We start from the raw sequence: 20,401 nt of genomic DNA, 5'->3' as shown, positions 1-20,401 counted from the left end.
ATTATCACAGAAATGCAAATTAAAACCACAATGAGATACAATCTCATACCGGTCAGAATGGCTGGTATTAAAAACTCTACAAACAATAAATGCTGGAGAGGGTGCAGAGAAAAGGGAATCCTCTTACACTGTTGGTGGGAATGCAAACTAGTACAGCCACGATGGAGAACAGTGTGGAGATTCCTTAGAAAACTGGAAATAGAAATCCCATACAACCCCGCAATCCCACTGCTCAGCATACACACTAAGAAAACCAGAATTGAAAGAGACATGTGTACCCCAGTGTTCATTGCAGCACTGTTGACAATAGCTAGGACATGGAAGCAACCTAGATATCCATCGGAATGAATAAGAAAGCTATGGTACATACACACAATGGATTATTCAGCTATTAAAAAGAATGTATTTGAATCAGTTCTAATGAGGTGGATGAAACTGGAGCCTATTATACAGAGTGAAGTAAGTCAGAAAGAAAAACACCAATACCGTATATTAAAGCATGTATATAGAATTTAGAAAAATGGTAACGATGACCCTATATGTTAGACAGAAAAAGAGACACACATATAAAGAACAGACTTTTGGACTCTGTGGGAGAAGGCAAGGGTGGGATGATTTGAGAGGATAGCTCTGAAACATGTATATTACCACATGTGAAATAGATCACCAGTCCAGGTTCGATGCATGAGATAGAGCACTCAGGGCCGGTGCACTGGGATGACCCTGAGGTATGAGATGGGGAGGGAGGTGGGAGGGGGGTTCAGGGTGGGGGCACACGTACATCCATGGCTGATTCATGTGAATGTATGTCAAAAACCACTATAATATTGTAAAGTAATTAGCCTCCAATTAAAACACATAAATTAATTTACAGAAATTTAAAGAAAAATAACGAGATTATTCTGGATTAATCAAGTAGGCTCTGTGTAATCGCCAGGCCCTTTGTAAGACTGAGGAGGAAGGCAGAATCAGAAAGACAATAACATGAAAAGGATCCAGCCCAATCTTGCTGGTTTTGAAATTAATGGAATAGAGACATGAACCAAGGAAATGCAACTAGTCTATAAAAATTAAAAGAAGGCATGGTGAGAGAGTCTCTCTTAGAACTCCTAGGAGGAAAACAACCCTACAACACTTGGATTTTTGCCCAGTTAGGCAGACCAGACCCGTTTTGGATTTTGGACCTCTTAATATATGTGTGTGTGTGTGTATGTATTAAAGAAGATTACTTTGAGGTGATGGATCTATTCTGTACCTTGATTGTGTTTGTAATAATATGTCATCATGTGTTTGTTAAATCTCACAGAAGTGTGAAATAGGAGTACTAAATTTTACTCTAGGTAAATTTTAAGTTTTTAAAAGCTAACTTTAATTCTGAAGAAGTGTTTCAAATTTGTACTTAGAAAATTCTGATTTCCTTTGTTTCTCAAGTATTTATTTTAAAATAAATCTCTAAAAGTAAATTAATGGATTCTTTTTTCATTAAATACGTTTGAAATACTGGTATTGATGGACTGGAATCTTACATGTGACCTTTGACACTCTTTAAAAAAAAAAATTCAATTATTCCTTGAATAAAAAATTTATTAAGTGTTTATTCTGTGTAATACATTTGAGTTGAGAAGAGCATGAATGGAAAGATTATAGGGTAATCTAAGATACCATATCAAGCAAAATATTTGAAGAAATAATGCTATTTTCTGTATTTGCTGAAAAATATAAACTCACAGAAGTTAGAAGCTCAGAAAACTCCAAGAAGCATTAATGCAAAGAAAATTACAACAGAACACGTCATTCAAAATTTTGAAAACTAATGATAGAGGGAAAATCTTTGAAACGTGATAGTTTTGATTATGAGTCTGCAGAGTTTTATTCTATTTCATAGGCTTTATGGTCATATCATTATTTTATTTGCTTGAAAAAAAATAATCTGGAAGCACTTTGTAAAACACATCACACTTGAAAGAGACTGATTACAAGAACAAAAGGAAGGAGAGACAAATTGGGAGGTTGTGATCAACATAAACACACAACTATATTTAGAAAAATAGCTAATAAAAACCTATTGAATAGCACAGGGAACTCTATTCAATACTTGGTAATGATCTATATGGGAATACTCTAAAAAGGAGTGGATTTATGTGTATGTGTAACTGATTCATATTGCTGTTCAGCAGAAACTAACACAACATTGTAAATCAACCATACTCCAATAAAATAATTAAAATAAGAATAAAGACTGTGAAAGAGATGATTACTAGCACAAATGTGAGTTAATGGTGATGTATATTGTCAGTAGAAATAAGAAAACATGCTCAGTTTCTTTAATAAAATCGTGTATATCATTTCCTTAAACCCATTTGCAGAATGTCTGTTATAAACTGTGTACTGTACCAAGAGCTGAAAGAGTGAAAAACATAAATAAGATTATTAAGACAAAAATGAAAAAGTGTTATAAAAAAAAGTTAGTTGCCAGATAATGATTTGGGGAGATAATTCATATTCCTGCATATCAATAACAGTCAATTTCCTCCATACTGTTTTTTCAAGAATATTGTTCTAAGTGAAAGATACTTACAATTGGTGTCTCCTAAATTCCATATGGGCTTTCCTGGTTGCTCAGACAGTAAAGAATCTGCCTGTCAATGCAGGAGACCTGGGTTTGATCCGTGGGTCAGGAAGATCCCGTGGAGAAGGGACTGGCTATCCATGCCAGTATTCTTCTCTGGAGAATTCCATGGACAGAGGAGTCTGGCAGGCTACAGTCCAAGGGGTCTCAAAGAGTCAGACAAAACTGAACGACTAACACTTTCACTTTTCTCCTAAATTCCATGGTAAGAAAGAGAGATATCTCCCATTGCCCAAAACCCCAGGTTTATTTCCACTCCAGGACAAGGAAGATAGAGATACATTCCTCTCCTTCTTAGCAAAAATAATCCCTGTATTTTGGTAAAATAGGATAATCTCTCTCTCTACAGGAGAAGGTGGACACTTTTCCAGCAGCCCATTCACAAGATTGAGGTTTCCTAAATGCCACATGGACAGGCAACATTGAGCTCTCTTTTCATCTCTCCAGGAACTAGGGCTCAGAGAACTGGCACTATATATAACTCTGGCTACTGTAATTGTACTAAGAAACTTTCCTGTATTTTGGACCAAAAATCTTGGATTTTCCACCATAATTTATGAAATTCTGACAGACTAACTTGTTTACCTTGAGGTTGGGTAAAGTCTCACACTTTTTACAGTTTCTGATTTCTCAATGAGGGTATAAGTAAGAGAAAGGATTAAATATACAGAGAAGTCACCTAAAACTTCATTATCACAACTGACATCACACTGGATCTTTAAGACCAAGTAGAGGTGTTTGAACTTGTAGGCAGGGAAAGCTGCTTGTCTTTTAATATAAAGAGAGCTTTTGTGAACTGGAGTACAAAGCTGTATTTTCAATTTGGTAAATAATGACTAATACTTAGCATGTAGAACTGGAAGGATTTTTTAAAATATGCAAAATCCTTTCCATAAACCCCCAGAATGCAGGTATACACCCTCAAGACTCCCCATCCTGCCTCTGGGATTCCAGATCTTTAGAATCAATGATAATGAATCACTTTTATAAATGTGTTATATCTACTCTTGTTCAGGTGGGAGATAACAGTCTTGAAGGTATTACACAGGTAGTGTTAGTTAGCTAGCCAATTATTTAGTTAGTTATTTGTTAGTTAAATGTATTGTGAGAAAATTTCCAAACTTAAAAAAAAATTAAAAATACAAGAGAAAGTTTATAAGCAGAAAATAAATAAGATGAAATGACTCTTCACTTACATTGCTGATTTTCAGTAGAGGATGGCATTCTAGAAACAGGAAGTTGCCTGGCATTTAACCAAGGGCAAGTTTTTGTACTTATAAATGCTAACTGAAGAGACCATTACAACCATTGTAGTATTTTGCTGCAAAATTTATTAAAAACAAAATATTGCATATGTCTACTATACAACTGGTAGAAAATAGTAGGTGCTTACATGAAATCAATGCATTTCAGGTCCCAGTTGGGGATCCTTCAGTGACTCAAAATCCATGTAAAACTGACTTATTTCACAAACCACTTCCCAGTCATTACTTCTCTGTGTGGTAGAGCAAAGTCCTATACAAGATTTTCAGTAAATTCCCAAGAAGCTTCCATTTTCATATAAGGTTCTCCTTTTGTATATGTAGGAAAAGGTACACTTGCCTTTTTTTTTTTTTTTTTGATAGAGTCTTCCTGAAAAGAATGCTAAGTACATTACATTTTATTCAAAATTACACATTTGTTTTACATGAAAGGAAAATATCTATGAACTAAATAATAAAAATTAATATTGCTACCATGCTTTCAATCTTTACAAGGCTGAGAACACTGTACTTAAACTGGTGTCTCTAAGTAACTGAAAACAAGTTTATTAAATGTCAATGCTTATTTATTTAGGTATTTTTATAGAAAACATGGATGTGCCTTTGAGATGACCAGCAAGAATTATTGCTGTATTATCAGTATCTTTTATCTGGGAAAATGTAACAAAGAAAAGGGAAAGAGGTTATACATATATAATAAAAATTTCATAAATGGATGGCTTTAAGGAAAATTTCTGGTTTAGCAAACTGTCTAGAATGAAGAGTTAATCCACAGGCAAAACAGTTTCAGAAAGCATCCATGGTCTTGCTACTGCAGCATAAAGTTTTCTCCTTTAAGGATAGGATCAGGTACATTTAACACTTAAACTTGTATAGAAAATTGCTGAACTCTTTTCAGGGTTGCTGAATTGTTCAAATTAATGTGAGGCAGGTGCTAAGGTATGCAATGCTGATGCCTTCCAGAAACTTAGCAAGTGGAAAAGATATTCTGCTAGTATTTGCTGAATTAGACAATCGACAAATACATTATTACTAACTTGTGTGATTGAATATGTGGTCACAGTATTTTCTATGGCTAGACGCGTGTCCCTCCATAATTCATGTGTTGTAGCCATAACCCCCAGTGGGGCTGTGTTTGGAAATACAGGGTCTTTAGGTGGTGATTAAGGTTAAATGAAGTCAGAAATGTGTGTTCTTAATCCAATAGGGCTGATAGCCTCATAAAAAGAGGCAGAGAGAGAGGCCACTTTCTATCTGTGTTCACATGTGAATGGAACATCCCTTGTGGCTCAGTTGGTAAAGAATCCGTCTGCAATGGGGGAGACCTGAGTTCCAGCCCTGGGTTGGGAAGTTCCCCTGGAGACGGGAAAGGCTACCCATTCCAGTATTCTGGCCTAGAGAATCCCATGGATTGCATAGTCCATGGAGCTGCAGAGCATCAGACACGACGGAGCAAATTTCACTTCACTTCACATATGAATACACAGAGATAAGTCAGGTTTCTTCACAAGCTCTCACCAGGAAGTGAGTCAGCCAGTATCTTGATGGGGAGCTTAGAGATGCAAGGAAATAAATCTCTGTTGTTTAAGCAACTCCGTGTAAGGTATTTTATTATATATATATATATATATATATATATATATATATATGTAAAGCTAAAGCAGATTAGGACAGTATTTATTTCTGATTTAGGAAACCTAACCTGTTGCCTCATAGACATGTATCAGTTTCACACTAAGACAGCATTAACAGTGAGATCATAATTTTTAACAGTCCATAGAAAAGAAAATCATAATGTCTTAACTCCAACTGAAATTCATGGTATGCCCGGAGTTATTGCCATGGCTTTATTTAGTTTTCTGTTGCCTTAGATAAATTTCTTTCTATTCTCCATTTGGATATGTTTTCTTTTGTTCCTACTAATTTAACATTCAATCTTCATAAGTTAAGTTGGATCTGTTGCCTTAAAACCCAGCTTACATATTTGCTTTCCATATTTAGAATGATAGACATACTCATATTCTTCATATGTAAAAGACTATTCTTCATTTTAGAAGAATAGAAATGGTTTATATGCATAAAATAAAATTTTATTTTATAGTAAATATTACTAATAAAAAAATGGACTATTTCATTTGCTATTCATCAAAGACCCCTAAATATTGGTCATTCAAAGCACCAGAGAGATATATATTTACTGACAATAACAGGGGCTTAATTCAAAGTGGGGCTATATTCTAAATCTCCATTACTAAGTTCTCATAAACTAAATATTTGAAACAATGAGAAAACTTAATAACAAACACTGAATATTTTAGTATCATGTATTCTGAATATTTTTATAGTTAAATCTAAATCCCAGAAGCCATTTGTTAACATAGAATCTGTCTCATCATTATTCAACTAACTTATAGTTATGAAAATTTTTCTTTATATAAAATAGCTAATTCTGATTTTGCTTGTAATATCCAATAAATTATTTCATTTTACAGCATTTATTTTATTTTTATGAAGATATTGAACTTCATTTTCACTTAGGTAGCTGATGTTCATAAACTTTATGCACAAATATTTTAATTAAGAAAACTATGCTACATAGGACAGGTATTGTAAGAATTAAAATGTCTATATTAAAATATATATAAATGCAATTTCTAATTAAATCATCAGCATAAAATTATTTTTTTCAGTTTGCAGTTCTCTAAGTTATTTTATTTCCCTTCATGAATAATTTCATTCACTGTTCCAAACAAAATGACAGTAAAAAGTTAAATTTGGAGGAAGAAACTTTTTAGTCTAATAATCTTGCTTTCTGAAAACTGAAAGCTAAACTAGTATTTTCCTCTAGAAAGAAGAAAATTGAGCCATATACTGGAACATTATAGAATTTTTAAAACAAGTTAAGTACATAAACATACTACCCAACATCACCTCTTATGTTTATTTCTACCCAGAGGATATGAGAATAATGACTTTTTCGTATACATGAATGAATATATGTATGGATGGCTGAGTCCCTTCACTGTTCACCTGAAACTATCACAGAATTGTTTATTGGCTATACCTCAAATACAAAATAAAAAGTTAATAATTATACCATGAAATTAAACAATATTATGAATATTTTGGAAAAAGATTAAAAGGTAAAATGAAAGGTGAAAAGTTTCACATTTTTTTCATACTGTCTTGAACATCCATCCAATGTGTACTTTATACTTCCAGCACATCTCAATTCAGATACTAATCTTTATTGGATGTAGTTCAACAGTGTTTAGATTTCATTCTTTTCATTTAATCTCATTTTTCATTTCAAGTTTTCAGTAGCCACATGTGACTACTGATTATCCTATTGGATAACATAGAGTTAAAAACTACTAATGGCAGAATCTGTGTTATTTCTCAAATCCACTTGGTAGATTTCTTCCCAACACACTCTGTTTTTAAAAGGTGCCTCAGAGATATGGCTTGCTTTTTCAGTCTTGAAGAACCCATTTCAAAGAGATGGAAGGTAAACTATTTGCAAAATTGTGCTACTGAATATCAGCAAATGGAGTGCAACAGAAAAAGGAAAAAACAGAAACCATATCCTGAGCCTGAGAGTGGAAAGAAAGGCATCAGGAGTAACAAAGCAAGGGTGCAAATCAAGGAATATGACTGATATATATCAAGAATGAAGGGAGAGGAATTGGACAGATATTAAGAGAAAAGTGTATATTTGTGGTATAAGAGATTGAAATAAATTCAAATTATTGTGAGAAAGTATTTAAGGATGCAAGCATTAAGAAAATTGAAAAGAGAAAAAAAGATTAGAAATTGAATTTGCCAACATCTCAGTTCAATTCTCCCATCCACGTCCCCCAAAATGAAAGACTAAATGACTACAATTCTAAAAGGAATATAATCATAACCTCAATATTTTGTTATTAGCTTGGAAGTCAACTACTACAATAGTGAATACTGAGTTAAGATTATAATAATTGCAATACTGTTATAATACTATAACATTGCACAGCAACTATGAACTTAAATAAATTTTAATTGAATATTGAAATATCTTATTAATCTTTCATGATATGTTATGAATCAGATATCTAGATAAATTCCTAAGGAAAGATTTTATTTTTAATAAAACCAACATAAAACCACATACTTAAAATGTTAATATGCAGTCTAAGACTTGCCACTCTACATAATTTCATTTTCTAAAATTCCCTATTTATTGACTATTTGTTTTATATTTCGAATTCTTCACTTTTCTAGAAATATAAAGAATGTTACTAATACATATTGCATGGAGACAATTTATTGGAGACACATTACAAGTAGATTTACCCTTGATTTACACAAATGTTTAAGAAGGAATATTTTATTTCTTTTTAAAGATATTTAGGTACTGAAAGTGAAAGAAAAGGTACAATGAAATGTAAAACTGAGGTTACTCTTATTTAAGTGAGTACCAAGTAGCATAGACACTACAATATGAATATTTTAGTACATATAATCTATCAATATCCTTGGGAAACACAAATCCTAGCCTAATGATAGAACACTTGCAAGTGACAATCATGGGGAGGGAGGAGGGAGGAGGGTTCAGGATGGGGAACACAGGTATACCTATGGTGGAGTCATTTTGATATTTGGCAAAACTAATACAATATTGTAAAGTTTAAAAATAAAATAAAATTAAAAAAATAAAAATAAATAAATAAATACTTTGAAAAGATAATGGATGCAGGGTAAATTAATGCTATGTGTTGATGACTCCTATGATGCTCCTTAGAAGTCATTGAATGCACCATTGATTTGTCAATATCTGTTAATATCACTATGAATAAAACTATATGGAAGCCAGTGTAAATTGGTAAGATGACTGAATATAATTTTATAACCTCTTTTGTTTTTCTGAGCATTGGATCTTTGTTACATGCTCTCTTTTTCCTTTATTTGATTTTTACTTTTCAAAAAAATTTATTTCTCATGCTGTCAGAGCTACTACGGGATAACTTTAAAACATGATTGTGAAAAAAAATCTCATTGTTTAGATATGCTCTTTCTTACTGTTCTCAAATTCAGGTTTTGTATTTAAGAGACAATGGTATCAGCTAAAGAGTCTCAAAGCCATGTCTTCATGACATTATCTTGTGATGTGAGCAAAGAAGAAACAAAATGTTTTGTTGTAACTTTTTTGCTATGTAACTATGGATGAGACATTTCCCCCAAGACAGTTCATTAAAAAGGTCTCAGAGGCTGTTTCCTCTTCTTGTGATGGATGTTTTGCTCATGTAGAGTAGGAAATAACTGCTATTAGTTTTTGTTATGTCTTTCAGAGGCTCCTCTGCTTCAGAAACTAACAATTCTGGATTTGTCAGTCAGATACCTCAGGTGTGCCATATTTAATTAGGCTATATGGAGGCATTGCTAGTTAAATAATACACATTGCCATGAGCTATAGCATTTTTCCCTCTGAATTGTTTTGAATATGCCCACACTAAAGAAAGACTATGAAATACAGCAGAGTTAACAATGCCTTGTCATAAAATAACTTTGTTATATCACAGAGCTACTAATGCTGCTGCTGCTGCTGCTAAGTCACTTCAGTCGTGTCCAACTCTGTGAGACCCGAGACGGCAGCCCACCAGGCTCCCCTGTCCCTGGGATTCTCCAGGCAAGAACACTGGAGTCGGTTGCCATCTCTTTCTCCAATGCATGAAAGTGAAAAGTGAAAGTGAAGTCGCTCAGTCATGTCCGACCCTCGGCGAATGGATGGACTGCAGCCTACCAGGCTCCTCCATCCGTAGGATTTTCCAGGAGTGGGTTGCCATTGCCTTCTCCACTGTATTATGCTAATGCCCTTCTATTTTCTTTTTTGTTTTCAGTGCCTAACATACAAAGCACGCTCTTTCTTGCTATCTCAGAAACAGGCAATTTTGATCAAAGACATCACTGGATAAGTGAGGGCATACAGATAAGTCATTTAACTTACTTAGGGAAAAAATGTAAACAGGAAATAAATAATAAGTAGTTTCAGTTCAGTTCAGTCGCTCACTCGTGTCCGACTCTTTGCGACCCCATGAATCGCAGCATGCCAGGCCTCCCTGTCCATCACCAACTCCCAGAGTTTACCCAGACTCACGTCCATCGAGTCAGTGATGCCATCCAGCCATCTCATCCTCTGTAGTTCCCTTCTCCTCCTGCCCCCAATCCCTCCCAGCATCAGAGTCTTTTCCAAAGAGCCAACTATTTGCATGAGGTGGCCAAAGTACTGGAGTTTCAGCTTTAGCATCATTCCTTCCAAAGAAATCCCAGGGCTGATCTCCTTCAGAATGGACTGGTTGGATCTCCTTGCAGTCCAAGGGACTCTCAAGAGTCTTCTCCAACACCTCAGTTCAAAAGCATCAATTCTTCGGCACTCAGCCTTCTTCACAGTCCAACTCTCACATCCATACATGACCACAGGAAAAACCATAGCCTTGACTAGATGGACCTTTGTTGGCAAAGTAATGTCTCTGCTTTTGAATATGCTATCTAGGTTGGACATAACTTTCCTTCCAAGGAGTAAGCGTCTTTTAATTTCATGGCTGCAGTCACCATCTGCAGTCATTTTGGAGCCCAACAAAATAAAGTCTGACACCGTTTCCACTGTTTCCCCATCTATTTGCCATGAAGTAATGGGACCAGATGCCATGATCTTCGTTTTCTACATGTTGAGCTTTTAGCCAACTTTTTCACTCTCCACTTTCACTTTCATCAAGTAGTTTAAAAGTAAGCTAAACCTAAGGAGATCCAACCAGTCCATTCTGAAGAAGATCAACCCTGGGATTTCTTTGGAAGGAATGATGCTAAAGCTGAAACTCCAGTACTTTGGCCACCTCATGTGAAGAGTTGACTCACTCGAAAAGACTCTGATGCTGGGAGGGATTGAGGGCAGGAGGAGAAGGGGACGACAGAGGATGAGATGGCTGGATGGCATCACTGACTTGATGGACGTGAGTCTGAGTGAACTCCAGGAGTTGGTGATGGACAGGGAGGCCTGGCGTGTTGTGATTCATGTGGTCGCAAAGAATCGGACATGAGTGAGCGACTGAACTGAACTGAAACCCAAAGTCAATTAATTCATCTTTTATGCGAATAAGAATTTTTCCTTATTATGCCTACCATTGTGTTATATATAACATTTTTGGCTAGGAAAACAAAACTTGCTATGATAGATGAATAAAACATCCTGTCTCCCAACCTCCCTCTAAACCTAAAGAAATAGTATTGTTTTATTGTTCCTTAAAGTATAATAAAATTGTATTTAAATAATATTTCATAAAAATATTTATTGTACAAATTACTACATGCTAAGCACTTAGGTCATCAAGACACACCCCAGACCAGCCACCTTAGAATGTATTGGGAAAGTGGGGTTGTTTTTACAGTTGGCTTGTGGTAATTGTTCTGCCAAAACATTTAAATTATATTTTTACTTTACTTCCTAATATCTTACTTTTTATTTTAATACCTCACTAACAGAATGTCCAAAGCCCGGTTTTATCATATTATGCAGGCATTTTGGACTTGTATATTAGAAACAGAGGATATCGTACCAAGAAACAAAAAAAGGTAACACCCATAAACTGTTGGAATAAAGATTATCTTTATTCTCCTTCCAAAGATTTCCCTCACATCAGAAATTAACCCAATAATTCAATTAGGTTTGTACAAAAAGAATAATGCAATGACCTTTGTTATCATTATGTTGTGACATTTAAAATACTCTATAAGGGGCTTCCCTGATGGCTCAGACAGTAGTAAGCAGTCTGCCTGCAATGCAGGAGATGCAGGTTCAATCCCTGGGCTGGGAAGATCCTCTGGAGAAGGGAATGGCTACCCACTCCAGTATTCTTGCTGGGAGAATTCTATGACAGAGGAACCTGGTGGGCTACAGATCATGCAGTCGGAAAACGTCAGATATGACTGAGCAACTAACATAAGGCAAACCACAGATATTAGACATCATAATATATAGATTTATTATATAAACTAGAGCTGAGTACTATTTTTTCTATTAATGACAGAAATAAACCTAAAAGTTCAAAATATTTTTAAATTATTTAGCACTTGAGTTACATCTTTAGATTTGAAAGAGAACTTCAAGCCTAAATAATCATGGTCACTAAATATAAAGCTTCTATCTACCAAAGGGGGAAAATAACTTGACCAACCTAAACAAGGCCATGTCTAATTCATTTTTTAATAAATAGTTGATGCTTGTTGTTTTAGTTACAGGTGGCAAGTGATAATAGACAAATATCTGAATCTAGTTCCTTTCTCTGAACTTTCAGTTTTCTCTGTTTTTGACTATTAAACTTGACCATTTCTCCCACCCTAGCTTCTCCCATATGCATTGAGAATTGAAAAAAAAAAAAAAAGGCAAAAAGGAAAGAAGCATTCTTTTGTTTCCTTCACAAGACTCTCTCTTTTTTTTTATTTTTTATTTTTAGCAATGTGTCATAATCCCAGATGCAAAAGTCTAATCCTCTAATATGATGCATCTTTACGATATAAATCTACAGACCTTTGTAAGTCTTTAAATAGAAAAGAATATGAGACAATCTTACAGAATATTTTGAAAGGAAAAGGGAATAATAATAATAAGATTCTGAACATGAAAGTTTAATTGGCAAAGGAAATCATTTGCTTATTAAACAGATTTTAAAGTATGAATGGTTCATTTTATTGTTACTAATTTGGGAATTAATTTAATGTTTGTTTCTATATATTATTTCAGTAAAAGTAAAATCAAACAGCTAGATGATTTTATAGATATTAAGTAAATGATTATTAGTTTTTTGTCTTTTTTTCTCTTTGACAGAATCAATCTGACATAATGGATATATCACTTTTGGAGAAAAAATGGAATGACAACACAAGAGGTTTTCTAAGCAGCAAACTTAGAAAAAGCTAAACCTCATTTAATATAAATATTACAATCAATGTATTATACTTATAAAAACTGGTACTAGTTGTTTAGAGTTAAAAGACAAGCTTTGGATCCTTTACTAGAAGTTTTAAGTGGCCTGGACTTCAGTAAGATGCTACTTTTTTTTCTTTCTGAATTTCTATGAATAAATCTCAATCTTCGCTCATGCTTTGTTCAAATTGCAATTTTGTTAATCCCAGAGTTGACTCCATAATGAGACAATGTTTTCTCTAATCCAGGTATTTTCTATAAGGGTATTCTCTTTTGTATTCTGTCTGCTCTATCAGCATCTTGAGTCTATTTTGTAAAGGAAGGGCTTCTTAAGCTCTTTTAGAGGAAAAAAATCATTCCTAGATGAACTGAAACAGAATCAATCATTTCTGAAGCATAGAAGTCTGGGTTCTTCAGGATGACATGAACAAAGCTCTAAAAGGAAAACTAGCCAACGAGGAGAAAGATATACTTGTGTTTAAACACCTCAAGAGTCAAAGGATCAAAAGAAAAATAAGATCAAATCTAAAACCAAATTGTGCGTATTATCTCCAAAACAGTTCTTCACTTATTGAATATGAATGTTTATGTAGATTCTCCTTTAAAATTAATACTGCTAGTCAAATTTCTGCATAAAGATTCAACTTGAATGAGTCTAAGAATTGGTTCTGATAATAACAAAATATGGCAACCATTAATTTAAAAATTAAAACCATTTTTATCTTTAAAACTGCTACATAATTCTATATTCTGTATATTTGATTTAGAACTAATACATGAGTAATTTATAAAGCCACCTCATCACATTATGCAAAGTATTTGTGATTTTCAATCTGCCATGCTCTTTTTATTTGTGCAGAAATAAACTTCCAAGCTTGTGGAACTTTCTACTCTCTCTCAGACAAACTTTTGACTCCTGAATAACTCTGAGATCTTATCTCAATTTCACTATATTATGAAAGTCTTTGCTCTTTTAAACCCAATTCATTCCTCAGTCTTTTATTTAATGTGTTCACACAAATACATGTATATATTCATTACTCTTATGAGGCAATGATGCAAATATTTACTAGACCATCAGTCCCATTAAGTGATAGAAACAAGAAGACAGATGCTGCCCTTTTCATTGTTCATGACCACTATTTATCACAATGCCTATCACAAAATATACACTCAGTATTTTTCAATAAGTGAATTGTTATAATGTGAACTACCAGAATACTATTGATGGTAGGAACAAGCATCTCAATTCTCTTTTAAGACTGATTTTATTCAGGTATTTTAAGGGTTACAGACAACAGAACCAGTTCAATTTAATCCAAGTTCTATATAAAGTGACAACGTTGAATTCAATGTACTACAGCATCATAGAGAGGAAAACTTTTAATGCATTTCTGGCTTTTTTTTTGACCACAAATAAATCTTGCAAATAAGACTGAATACTTCTTCAATTATCTGGCTTAATTTTTTTCCACCTTATTAACAAGACCACCTCTCAAGCTTGTTGCTTCTTTTTTTACTTGATCCACCTATTTTTCCTTTATTATTTAATACTTTTCTTCATTGCTTGTTGTTTTTCTTATCTGTGGTTGTTGCTGTTTCATCTGCTGCTAAGTTCTTACTCAGAAGGTTCTTTGATATTGGGTATCATGAGAAGCTTGAAAATTAGAACATATACATAAAATATGGGGACGCTTCCTAGTATTTTCCATTTCTCTACTTTAGAGCAGAATTTACAGTCTCTCCAAAATCCAACTTGACTTGGTATTTCTATGGGGGTGTTTATTTAAGGTCTGTAACATACAAAGCCACAGTGTAAAATAGCACATTAACAATTAGCGCCAGGTTGGGTTTTCAAATAGGCAGTGATACAATTTTAAGAGTTCCCCAAAGTATTTTAAAGACTGAGAAAACATTCGTGTCATTACAGAGCCATAGTTTAAAGCTTATGAGCTTTCCACCCTACTAAGAAAAGCATTTAAAACAACCCACAGAGGATACGGTAACACAAAAAATAGGTGGATCTGTAATTACCAGGAGCATTATAATATTTCAGCAAAGAAAAGAGGATCTCTCCTTTACTTAAAAATATTTAATGGTAGAACATGGTTTCTTTAGTAGTTAGCCACTAATAGTCAAATTTTATAAATTACCATGCCTTAGAAATACAGAATTTTTCTATTTCTTATGAGAAGTAAATTTAAGTCATAGTCACTCTGCACTTATGTTTGTACTTCAAGCCAAAGCCGCTTTTATGAACAGAATTTCTGCTTCAAAACTCAACTGTTCTGATACAATTTTCTACTGTTATTGCCATAGGTTGCTTGTGTCTTTTACTTGGACAATTTTAATAGCCACTAGAGACTAAACTAATTCACCCTAAGCACTCCAATGAGAGTATTCTTCATAGAATGCAATTCTGATCATGTTAAAAGGCATTGTATATGTACAAAAATTGGGAATTCAGATCTTGGTGTCCCCACAAATTACCAATATGTTTAAACTATCCACGACTCAGTTACCTTCTCTGTGAATTGGGAATAATAATGTGGCCTACCCCATAGGACTATTGAAGGAGTTAAGAGTTTCTTCATGTAAGACACTTACCTCAGATCCTGAAATATTTAAACACTCACAAGATGTTAGGTATTAGTACTCGCACCATGTTTTAAAAATGTGCAATTGTTCCCTGCTGAATACAGAAGTAATAAATCAGGGATCCCTGCATGGCATCATGAAAATTTGCCTTAATCTACTTTCCTACATTTGAAAATAAAAACTTGAATACCAATCTATATTCTATTTTTACACAGCATTATTAGGATAGAATTTACATACCACAAATTTAACCCTTTTAAAGTATACAGGGCAGTGGTTGTTAGTTTATTCAAAAATTTGTGTAACTATAACAATGATTTAATTTTATAACATTGCATCATCCTATAAAGAACTTTCATACTTCTTGTTAGTCATTCCACTTCCCATTCACTACCCTTTCATAGTCCTTTGCAGCAACTAATATACTTTCTGTCTCTCTTGATTTGTCTTTCTTGACCTTTTTATATATACTGAATCATGCACATCTGGCTTCTTCCAATTGTCATAAGACTTTCAAGTTTCATCCATATTGTACAATGTGTGAGTACTAGATGCATTTCTTATGGCCAAATAATATTTTGTCCATCTGTTAATTAAAATGGAAATTATTTCCAGTTTGTAACTATCAAGTATAATGTTGCCATAATTGGGTAGACATTTGTTTTCATGGGTATGTCTGCTTTTCTCCTTTGTCTTTTACATTGTTTCTTTTCTCAGCTATTTGTAAGGTCCCCTCAGATAACGATTTTGCCTTTTCACATTTCTTTTTTTGGGGGACGGTTTTGATCACTGCCTCCTGTACAATGTCATGAACCTCCATCCATAGTTCTTTAGGCACTCTATCAGATCTAATCCCTTGAATCTATTTGTCACTGCCACTGTATAATCATAAGGGATTTATTTAGGTCAAGGAAAGATATACCCATTTGAATGCAGAGTTCCAAAGAATAGCAAGAAGAGATAAGAAAACCTTCCTCAGTGATCAATGCAAAGAAACAGGGGGAAAAAATAGAATTGGAAAGACTAGAGATCTCGTAAAGAAAATTAGAGATACCAAGGGAACATTTCATCCAAAGATAGGCCCAATAAAGGACAGAAATTGTATGGACCTAAAAGAAGAAGCAGAAACTGTATGGACCTGCCTCTTGAGAAACCAATATGCAGGTCAGGAAGTAACAGTTAGAACTGGACATGGAACAACAGACTGGTTCCAAATAGGAAAAGGAGTATGTCAAGGCTGTATATTGTCACCCTGCTTATTTAACTTATATGCAGAGTACATCATGAGAAACGCTAGGCTGGATGATGCACAAGCTGGAATCAAGATTGCCAGGAGAAATATCAATAACCTCATATATGCAGATGACACCATCCTTATGGCAGAAAGTGAAGAAGAACTAAAGAACCTCTTGAAGAAAGTGAAAGAGGAGAATGAAAAAGTTGGCTTAAAACTCAACATTCAGAAAACTAAGATCATGGTATCCAGTCCCATCGCTTCATGGGAAATAGATGGGAAAACAATGGAAACGGTGACAGGCTTTTTTTTTTTTTATTGGGCTCCAAAATCCCTGCAGGTGGTGATTGCAGCCTTGAAATTAAAAGATACTTGCTCCTTGGAAGAAAAGCTATGACCAAATGAGACAGCATATTAAAAAGTAGAGTAATATCTTTTTTTTTTTTTACTTTGCCAACAAAGTAATTACTTTGCCAAAAATATTACTTTGACAAAAAATATTACTTTGCCAACAAAGGTGCATCTTGTCAAAGTTATGGTTTTTCCAGTAGTCATGTATGGATGTGAGAGTTGGGCTATAAAGAAAGCTGAACACCAAAGAATAGATGCTTTTGAACTGTGGTGTTGGAGAAGACTCTTGAGAGTCCCTTGGACTGGAAAGAGATCCAACCAGTCAATCCTAAAGGAAATCAGTCCTGAATATTCACTGGAAGAACTGATGCTAAAGCTGAAACTCTAATACTTTGGCCACCTGATGTGTAGAACTGACTTATTGGATAAGACCCTGATTCTGGGAAATATTGAATGCAGGAGGAGAAGGGGATGACAGAGGATGAGATGGTTGGATGGCATCACCAGCTCTTTGGACATGAGTTTGAATAAGCTCCAGGAGTTGGTGATGGGCAGGGAAGCCTGTTGTGCTGCAGTCCGTGGGGTAGCAAAGAGTTGACATGACTGAGCTACTGAACTGAACTACATTTGTTTTCATATTCATTGCAGTATGTACCCAGTACTAGGATTACAGGACATAGTTCCTCCATGTTTAACATTTTGAAGCATGCCAAACTGTTTTCTAATATGGCTGCACCATTTTACAATCACACTAGCAGCTTTTGGGGGCTTCCAACTTCTTCGCATGCTCACCAGCATTTGTTACTGTGTCCTCTTTTAATTTTAGCCACTTTCATGGGTGTAAAGTTGCATTACAGTCTATAATGTTTAGTTCTCTCCATACTCTCACACCTCTGTTCATTTATTCTTGCTGTTCTCTGTTGACAACAGCCCCCCTTTCTCCTACCCAATCTCCTGTTGTGGAGTTGAACCCCTATTCTTCATTGAAGGCCTAAAACCTCACCTATTCTAGGAAGTATAATCCAATGCACCACTAAAATAAGAAATCATCTTCCACCTACTCAGATAGCAAATTAATCTTTATTACAGCATCTTAAATGTTTTGCTTTATAACAAAAGCAAATACATTTTTATTGATTTTCTCAACTGACTCTGAAAAGAAATTACCTTACTTACCATAGTGTTTCACACACAGGAAACACTTATTATTTCCCAGATTCACATGTGCCCAGTCATTCGTTTTGATTACTAGAGAAATGAGCCTTTTGACTAAGGCACCTCAAATGTTCTTAAATAAAATATTAAGACTAAAAGAACAAATGCACTTCTTAGATTACCTAGAGATAAATTGAATTGATATTTTATAATATTTGTTAATAATATGTTGACCCTTTAATCTCCCTCAACTGATTTCAATTCTTTCGAGGACAGATATCACCCTAGGGCCTAGAACAATTGAGCAGAGCTATATGAGGCTGCAGACTTCTGCTTACTCAATATACTGAATTACAATGAAATAATAGTTATCATTTCTGTTCTCTCTCGGCAAAGGACAATGACACAAGTGCTAAAATATCATTTATTTCTCTGGCTGTAATACTCTCACAAATTCAAGTATGAGTGTGAGTCAAAATGATATGTCTTTTAAAATTAATTAGGTTACTTGTGAAAATTCTGTAACCACTAAAGGGTTGATATATACAGATATATTCATATTAAATATAGAAATGTGGGTCTTGATGAAAGTTTCTTGGGTAGAAATAGAAAATAATTGATGATACATTTTTTTTATTGATTACTGTTTTTACTTTACATACATCATTCACACTGAAGAAATATAACCATGAGGAGCCCTGGTCTTCATATGGGATACCCAAGCTGTTCTGCATCAAATGTCCTCCAAAATATTCTCTAATCATTCTCCTCCCTTTCAATAATGATAGCTATTATTACATATTTATTCATCTCTTACTCTGGACCAGATGCTGTATCAATCCCTTCATATAGATGATCTCATTACAAAAAACCCAAAGAAATAAATAGTATAATTAATCTCATTTTATACATGTGCAACTGAGACAGAGTATAGAAGTAACTTGTCTAATATCCCACCACTAATTAGTGATAGAGCTAGAGTTAGAACACAGGCAAACTGTTTTCCTGGAAAACACTGTCTCCCTTTTATGAATTCCAAATTTTATGTAAATATCAAAATGCACAGCATGCGAAATAAAAGCAGTGCTTCTTAGAAGTACTCCAAGTTCAGGACTCTATAGTTAAAATTACTCATCATCTTTGTCCACCCAACTCCTCAATCTTCTCCTGCCTTTCTCATTTTTAATGTTAAATAATTTAATTGCCTTTTAGAGCTTTACAGTATAAATGTGGCAATTGATCTCCCTTGGGTTATCTCAAAGTCGTGGCTAAGAATTACTTGAAATTTTACCAAAGTAATTATGACACGTTACACAGTTGTTAGAGAACCGCTGAAGAATATGAATAACACCTACATCCATGTGAGACAGAGAAATAGAACTATCTACTAGGTGCCATGTTTGAATACAACATATTGCATTTACTCTAGATACGCAGAACTGCATGTTGCAGTCTACTCTTTCCAGTCCTCAGTGTGATAAGCTCCAATTCCAGAAACTGCTCCATAAAGAACCATTCTTGGAAATATTATTACTGGAAAGCTAATCAAGTGGACAAGGTTGAAAGAAAAAGATAATAAATGGCATCCATATATCTTTAAGGATATATAGATTTCTTTAAGGAATACTCTCTTAAAGTGTAGCATAGACAGGCTGGTTGAATTCTAACTTGATCATTCATCCCCAAAGTTTGTGGTCTGCTTGCTTAGAACAGTAGTAGCACCACCACAAGAAGTCAGAGTGAGCCGGAGGCATGGAATGAGCAATATTTTTTTTTCTCTCAACACTACTTACTGTACCCACATTTTAAAAGAATCTTGAAAGAACTCTTCAGCATTCATCAATTTTATTTAGACACACAGACCCCTACTATTAAAATGATCAGGTAGTTTTTAGACTTTTTAAGGAACAATCATACTCTGTGTTGTGCCAGTGGGTTAGCACAGAGATAAATTTTGGAAGACTGCACTAATTTTGAAACAGAACGATATAAACATGGGTAATGTATTAGTTTATCAATTTGTCTCCACATATTTTCACAGTAGCCATTTCCCTACTGAACCACGTTTATTAGTTCACCCCCTTTCTTATTCCAACTTCCATTTCTTAGCAAAAGAATTTTCTCTGGGTTGATTTAGTTTATTCTCTAACATAATGCCTCTTCCCTAAATATTAAGAAAAAATAGAAAGAAAGAAAAGAAAAGGCTGACAAAGATC

Source organism: Bos mutus, chromosome 6 (genome assembly GCF_027580195.1).
Source record: "Bos mutus isolate GX-2022 chromosome 6, NWIPB_WYAK_1.1, whole genome shotgun sequence".
Lineage (NCBI taxonomy): Eukaryota > Metazoa > Chordata > Mammalia > Artiodactyla > Bovidae > Bos > Bos mutus.
Note: the sequence above shows the minus strand (reverse complement) of the source record.